The sequence below is a fragment of the Austrofundulus limnaeus genome, unplaced genomic scaffold (genome assembly GCF_001266775.1).
Source record: "Austrofundulus limnaeus strain Quisiro unplaced genomic scaffold, Austrofundulus_limnaeus-1.0 Scaffold101, whole genome shotgun sequence".
Taxonomy (NCBI): Eukaryota; Metazoa; Chordata; class Actinopteri; order Cyprinodontiformes; family Rivulidae; genus Austrofundulus; species Austrofundulus limnaeus.
Genome location: NW_013952503.1, coordinates 1507324 through 1514976, shown reverse-complemented (window position 1 = coordinate 1514976; position 7653 = coordinate 1507324). Strand labels below are relative to the sequence as shown.

At 38.5% G+C, this 7653-nt stretch overlaps 1 protein-coding gene across 2 annotated transcripts in view; it reads left to right on the top strand.

Annotated features, from left to right (window-relative positions):
- The window catches only part of mkxa (mohawk homeobox a), a gene marked incomplete at its 5' end in the record, with an annotated part of 12510 nt that overhangs the window by 2332 nt on the left and 2525 nt on the right, over positions 1-7653 (top strand).

Genomic DNA, 7653 nt, shown 5'->3' with positions numbered 1-7653 from the left:
TTTGGTGTGTGTGTGTGCGTGCGTGCGTGCGTGCAGGGTTTGTATAAAATGCATCAGTGACTACAACAAGTCCAGTTCTCCTGAATGAAAAATGTCAAACCCTTTGAGGTGAATGAAAATCAGGCTTTTTTTTTCTTGCTGAGACTCGCAGATGGAAACGGAAAGAATGAGACAGATTGACCAAAGGAGACTTATAACCTTCACTCCAGCAGATTTTAATATGAGAAGTCCAAAAAACTAGATTAATTCACCTGCTGACCTGCTGTTTTTATTGGACAGTAACAGTTTTATCTCTAGTTTATATCATTTGTTGGCCCTGATGAGTCTCCTTTGGCCTCCACAGGCTCTGTGTTACATGAACACATGGAAAGTTTTGACTCGTGGGACCCAGCACCTGCCGGAAAGCTGACAATTAGTTCTGACATTTGAAGAAATGAAAGAGAGGCCAAAAATGACAGTTTATTTTGAGGTCTGGTGTCACAGAAACAGCACAAATGTAAAAGCTGAGTGAAATTAATTCGAATGAATAATTTCCTCTGAAGGGTATTGTGTTTTGGGCAGATTCCAGGTATGACTGAATTGATTTTAGCGTGTTATTGGTCAGAAATGTCTGGTAGTTGGTTTTATTACCAAATAGATTAGATGTCTGGTAGTTGGTTTTATTACCAAATAGATTAGATTGAAGATCACAGAATATACCTAGATGGTTTTATAAACAGACAGTACAGTATACAGTATATTAACACTTTTGTTTGTAAATTTGAAGATATTTTAACTTAAAAGATGGAACTCAAAAACAATATGGAGTCAAATTAATTTGCTGAGTTCTAACTTGTAACACAGCTGTGACTGATCAAAGCAAAACTGGCAAACCTGTTAACTGTCATCCTATTGGCTAAACATTTTTATTGATACCGGTTGGTTGTGGTGGGCGGGGCCTTAGCTCTTGTGATTACAGATGTGGAAGAAAATGAAAATTTACTGCAGTAGAAGACTAAATTTCTGCAGGTTTAAAAGAACTCAGACTCATGTAGAAAACACGAACACGCATATACAGTACACATATGCACACACATCCACACACTGCAGTCTGTGAGGAATTTAGTTGAACACAAGGAGCAACAGAATTCCATCACACATGCTGGGGTTTCAGGCCAAATTACACTTTAATAGGATATTAAATGGCAGGAATCTGGCTGATTGTTTTTTCTTTTTGCTCAGTACCAGATTTGAATCCGTCTGATATTCAWATAGATCAAATTCCACAGAACTCCCAACAATCGTGTGGATGGAGAACGAAAGATCTCAGTCAAACATTTTATATGTGACTGACTATAGTTTGTTTTCTCAGGTTCTCCCTTTAAAAGGCTCTGGTTTCAGCTGCATACAGTAGCTTAATGATGACTGTGGGAAACTTGCCAGTAAATCTCTTGATGTGGARAAAYACCAGCTGAAGACTCATCAGTGGCCAACAACAAGTTTTCAATAATGAAACTTCATGGCAATGACTGGCCTTCATAACAGCTTATAAATACTATTTATTAATATTTTTGTTCATCATGAATGTATCAGTCTTTTAGAGTTATCTCTGTCTGTGATATAAATATTAAATCTAAGTGACCTTTTTTAATTTTACCTCCTTAAGGTGCCTTTGGTTTTAGAAAGTGCCACAGTTGTTCTTTTAATTGAACATTTTATTTATTTTATAGCAATTTTATACAGGAAAACAAAAGAAAAAAGAAAAAAAATTCCCCCTTAGAAAGCCCAAACAGATTATTTTTTTTATTTTCTGTCTCAGTTCAAGCTGTATTCTTCTACAGATTTACAGATCATTTGTAAAAATCCAACATACGAAGTTTGAGGGTGATATTTCACTCAATTTTTTTACCTGCCCCTAAATAATCTACAGGCTTCGACTCAAGTCTCTTCTTTTCAATGAGTTTTATTACAGCATWAGAGTTATCATATTTATATTGTTTTAATGATTTTACTTTATGCCTTTATATTTTTAACAGTTTGTTTTATTGTCTGTTCAGTATCGCTCTTTTACTTTTATATTGTTTGTATCACTTTGAACAATATCAGTTGTTTTTAAATGTTCTATACAAATCATTTATTTGAATTTCCTGCATCATTGATGCTAAACTTATTTCTTTTGGAGAAAACAAGCTTTGMTGTTTTCTGCAGCCATTTTATTGAGAAACTRCAGTTTTTATTTGATTTAAAACTTTGAACTCTTGGTGACAGATGAGCAGCAGTAATTTACTGTAGAAGACAGGGACAGGATAACAATGCTGGACTCAGGATCACTCTGTGACAATAGGCCGCTCAGAGACGATGATGAATGTTGACGTTTTGTCCCAGGAATCCAGAGATGTGGACAGACTGGCTGCGATTTGGTCTTTCCACACTTTCAAAGCMAGGGRAAGAAAAAGCTGAGGATGCTGCTCCTGCCAAGACTCAAAGGTTTCAGGTTAGGCTTTAGAAATGTTTGAGGGAGAAGGGACATGACTTCCATTTAGACCAAGAGCTGACTTTCTGTAGCCGTCAGCTGCTGGGACAAGAACGACAGCTTGGTGGCAGCGGTCGAGACAGAAAGAACACAATCATAAGAGCTGAGTTTGTTCTCGTCTGCATGAGCTCTTAATTTTTTGTGACAAAGGCTAAAAAAAGAAAGGTTCACCAAAACGTTGACTGCTACTCAGCTTATTGAAGGCCACGTTTGGCGAAGAAAACTAAAAAAAACTAAAATAAAATAAAAAAAAACCTCAACCTGACACACAATTGGAAAGTGGAAATTAAATATATCTCAACATAATTGTTTTGTGATTGATCACCCACACATAAAGTTTTACTGGTTTGTGTGCACATGACCACACACACATACACGCCCCTGTCGTCAGGTTTTTAGATTAAAAAGCCACACTCAGGGAAACCGAGGCATGCTGCCCTGCTCTGTGGAAAACACGAACTGTTTCCATTTTAAAAACTGAACTGAGTCTCAAACAATGGCTGTTCCCACGGGACGGAGGAAAGACGTTTAACAAGAGAGCAGAGGTGTGACCCAGAAAACACTCACCACTTACACACAGAAATCCCCCAAGAGTGTGTGAGAGGCCGACTCGGCTCCCACTATGAAGAACAGCGACATAATGATGCAGTGAGAGCTGGACAAACATATCATTTGGCTTCCAGAGCCTTAAAACAGTTATTTCTGGACACATGTAAACACACACACACTGAAAATTGTTTACTTGTGGTTCCTTTTTTTTAACTCCTTAATGCGTTTTGTTCACCGCAAGTATCAGTCGTTCGTGTCTGAAGGAGTTTCTCAGAGAACCATGTCGTTCTTTCTGTCTCAGATCTCTGAGAACGTTCTCACGTGTTCATCATCATCATCATCAAATGTATTTATAAAGTGCATTTTAAAAAAAACAAGTTGTTACCGAAGTGCTGAACACAAGGCAAAAAAGTCAATATAAAAGCAAACAACATAATTTAAAAGCATAAGAAAGATAAAAACACAGAACAATAAAATACAGGGAAAAAAATCACACTTAATTAAAAATCAGGTGTGATTTTAAAAGTGATATAAAATCAGGAAGTGATAAGGCCTGCCTAATGTTGGGGGTTAGATCATTCCAAAGCTTGGGAACCACRACTGAAAAAGCTCAATCTCCTCTCAGCTTGGCATTTGTAAGTAAGCAGGAGAATTTTAAAATCTATTCTATAACACACAGGGAGCCAKTGAAGGGAGGATAAGACYGGTGAAAAATGATCAAACCTATGAGTTCCTATTAAGAGCCGAGCTGCAGCGTTCTGAACAAGCTGAAGACGTGAAAGGGAGACTTGACTGATCCCAGCCTAAAGTGTACTGCAGTAATCTAATCGACTAGTAATAAAGCATGTCTTATTTTCTCAAGGTCAGRTCTGGTTAATACTGGCTTGAGTTTGGCTATCTGTCTTAACTGAAAAAAAAACTTTTCTGCAAAACCATCATCAGACATTTTGCTGTTGTCAACAAGTCAGAGATTTCTGACATTTAAAGTGAGATTGTATGGTAAAGTTATGAACCTAACCTTACCTGTTGTAGATAATTCTCTTAACGACCTCAGTTTTGACTTCTGGTCAAAGTGATGAGTAAGTGGCTACATGTAGTCCAAACACAGCTAGGAGATTTTTTTTCAATCTTGTGATGACCATCTGTGATTTTGTTCCTCATCATTACTTTAATTTAGTCAGTTTTTCCTCAACATCAGGACAATCTTTACGTCCTCCCCACATTGCCAGGGTTACAGCGCTCCTTCTTAGGCAWCCTAATTAATCTCTGTTTACTGGTGCTTGTAAACAGCAACAACCTGGAAGTGTTTAACATCTGAAACTCAGCTAATATTTCTACATCCAACAAAGAGGAACAAAGACAATTGTCAGTTCTTGGTTATTTGAACCAACTGTAGAGTCATCTGCCCGACACAGGAAGAAAAAGACTGAACTTGTTTTGGGGCAACAGGTTCAGTATCTGATGTATGACTGTTTGTTTCTCTGCAGGAATGTACTTTTTAATAAGTTGGCTTTTCCATATTTAATATAAATGTTGCCAGGGACAACTGAGTTGGCATCAATTCCCAAATGGTATGGTATGGCCAAATGGTATGTTTCCTAACTTTTTTAAGTCTCAAATGTACTCAGCACTGGTAAAGACAGAGAGGAAGAGATGGGAATGTTGCATCAGTCAACTTCACTGGCTATCACCAAAGTGTAGYAACTTGTTGTAAGAAGAGTAACCAAAAAGCACACACTACAATAAAGTGAGTTCACAAGTTTAAGAGGAAGAGTCAATCTGAAGGTTGTGTCTCATCTGGGCAGTCTCATGTTTGGATCTGTTTGTGTGTCCCTGACTTCACTGTTTTGCTTTGTTCAAAGAAACTCGTGTTATTTTCTGTATACTGATAGAAGGCTATCTGTATATCTGAGTTAGGAGGACATCACTACAAAGTTGACTGGACTATCTTTAATACTACATATTATAGACAGTTGTTTAGGGCACTTTGGATAAAACCAAAAGCTAAAAGTTGTTGAGGAGTGAGTGTGTGTGTTAAGAGTGTGTATTAGTCAGCCAGCCCATGGTGTTTGCAGCCCAGCCTTTCTCATTTTGTTGTTTTGTAGGTAATAATTGCAGCAGATGGAAATACCACTCTCCATCATCATCATCAGGTAGAACATCACTTCCTGTTTGTGCTCATGGATTTGTCAGGTCTTGCATCATTTTCATCCAGTTTTGTTTCATTTTGTCCTTGCTTTGCTCCCTTCCTCCTCCCACTGCTGGCACTTCTTGTTCCTGATGCCAAAAACCATCAGACTTCTTAGCTTTCCYATTTGGCGGTCCATAAAACCCACAGTCAGAGGAGCCCAAAGGCAACAGGAAGGTTGACTGAGTGTTCAGTAGCAAAGCAGGAAAACAAATAAGAGAAAAGAAAAAGTGTCTGAGATTTATTGTCCATTTTATGAGTCTTTGGCACTGCCGTTGTTTTTAAAAACCTGAGTTTCAGATGTTATAGGCAAAGAGCTGTGGAAATCCACTTCTTTAGTACAGGGGTTTATTTCCAGATTCTTTGGTTGGGAGTAGGGCTGGGCAATAATTCTATAACAATATCATGATAGATTCATTATAAATATCAAWAGAAAACAATATCAACACATATCATGACAGACGGGATCACTATCAATAGAAATTTTGTCCAATAGAATGTTAACAATTTCACTGAACTATGATCAGAACTGCACAGCATTCTGGGGGATATAGGCCTAGCTAAGCAAGGTTGGTGGCATCAACAAACTGTCACACACAATTCCACTGGGAATTGTGGATAAAAGAAACAAGGATAAAGTTTTTTTTTTCCTTCTTCTTTTTTTGACTGCTCCCTTGTTCGAGGGTTGCCACAACTGAACTCACACAGTTRTATATGGCAATTGTTTTATGTTGGATGCTTTTTCTGAAATAACCTGGTCTCAAACCTGCAGCCTTAGGGTCACAAGACTGTGRCACTGACCACTACACTGGCCCCGGCAGATTGACAGTGTTGAAGGTTTTCAAAAAGTCAATTTTGGATACAAAGCAGTCAAAAATAAAGCAATATATTGTTTTGGCCCAGCAGCTGAAAAAGTCAGTCTCAACCCTAGATTAGAGGATCTTACAGAACCTGGATCAGGGATGAGGAACTTGGGGAATATCAGCTAAAGTTGAAGTTTCTCACTGTCGAGAGGAAAGAGYGGACAGCAGGGAGTTGTGGCCAGACGAGAATGTGAGGATGTTGTTGGAACATCTGATGCTCTGAAAGCTAAACTCTGTGGTTTGTACCTCTGGGTTATCACATTCTCATCTCTCTCTCACACATTCTTTCTCTTCTTCTAAGAACCTTCATCGGAAGAGGTTCTGAAGCCAGTGAGGATCTGTCTCTTTTCTGACTTTACAGCTTTTCCAAAACAAAATACAGGAAATGTTCTAATCAGGTCCATACGAGCTCAGGGCTTTACAAACCTTGTACTGTCACTACGGGTCAGGCTGCTGTCGAACAACTTTCTGAAAACTAGATGGGAAAGCAGCAGGAATAATTTGATGCCTCTGCAGCTTGCAGAGTTCTAAACAGGATATTTGGAAAGTCAGTGAGTTCTGCGGGGAACATGGGACTAGAAGTGACAAAGTACAGCCCATAAAATCAGTAAGAATCTTCTGAAACCTGAAGAGTTTTAAGCTTCAGCTTTAAGACTCATTCATTTGCATTTTTATTCTTTAAATGAAAATTACTTTTTAAAGTTATATATTTAAAAAAGACAAAAAGCTGTACTGAGGTAATAGTGCTACAATGGCAGCATATTGGAGTCCTAGGGAAGGGGTGGCAGTTCGCCCATGAGGGAGACCTCATGCACCAATAATGGTACTGAAATCTCGGAAATGTCCAATGTAAGGAATAAAATTCAATTCAGTTTATTTACATAGCTCCAGTTCACAACAAAGGTCATCTCAGGGCACTGTACAAAAACCCCTCACATGCATTCCAATGCCAAATAATAAATGTTTTCTAAGAAACTCAGCAGATTACATCAAACCTCCACTACGTTGCATCTCCTAACCTGAGCTCAAAATTCTGCAGATTCCAACAAAGTCATGGAAACAACTTCGCATAAAGGAGAGATCCATGGCAGTAGCATTGTGTTAGCGTAGCAGGATCTTTTATCGCATCCAAGAAATGGTGCCAAGGCTCGGCATTGGGCATGGCACCACTGTGGATGGTAGCATCATTGTGGGAATGTGCTGCTGATGTATATATAAATAATGATGATTCAGGAGAGCATCTTGAGGATCTAAAGATTGCAGGATCCTATTTGGTGAGTGCAGAGTGTGTAGTTTTGAACAGGTCATAAAAAGGGTAGCAGGGTCATTATCTAATATGCCAGAGGGGGACCAAAACCTCATATGGTCCTAGCGGTATGTTTAGTTAACTTTAATTGAGCTCCTGGAGGCTGCAGAGCTAAATAACAAAAAAAAAAAAAAACAAAAAAAAAAACAGATGCTCTATTCTTTTTTAATGCCTCATGAACCGCCAAGCTCATGTCATCAGATTCACTGCTGGATGAAGCTCACCTCAGACTGAA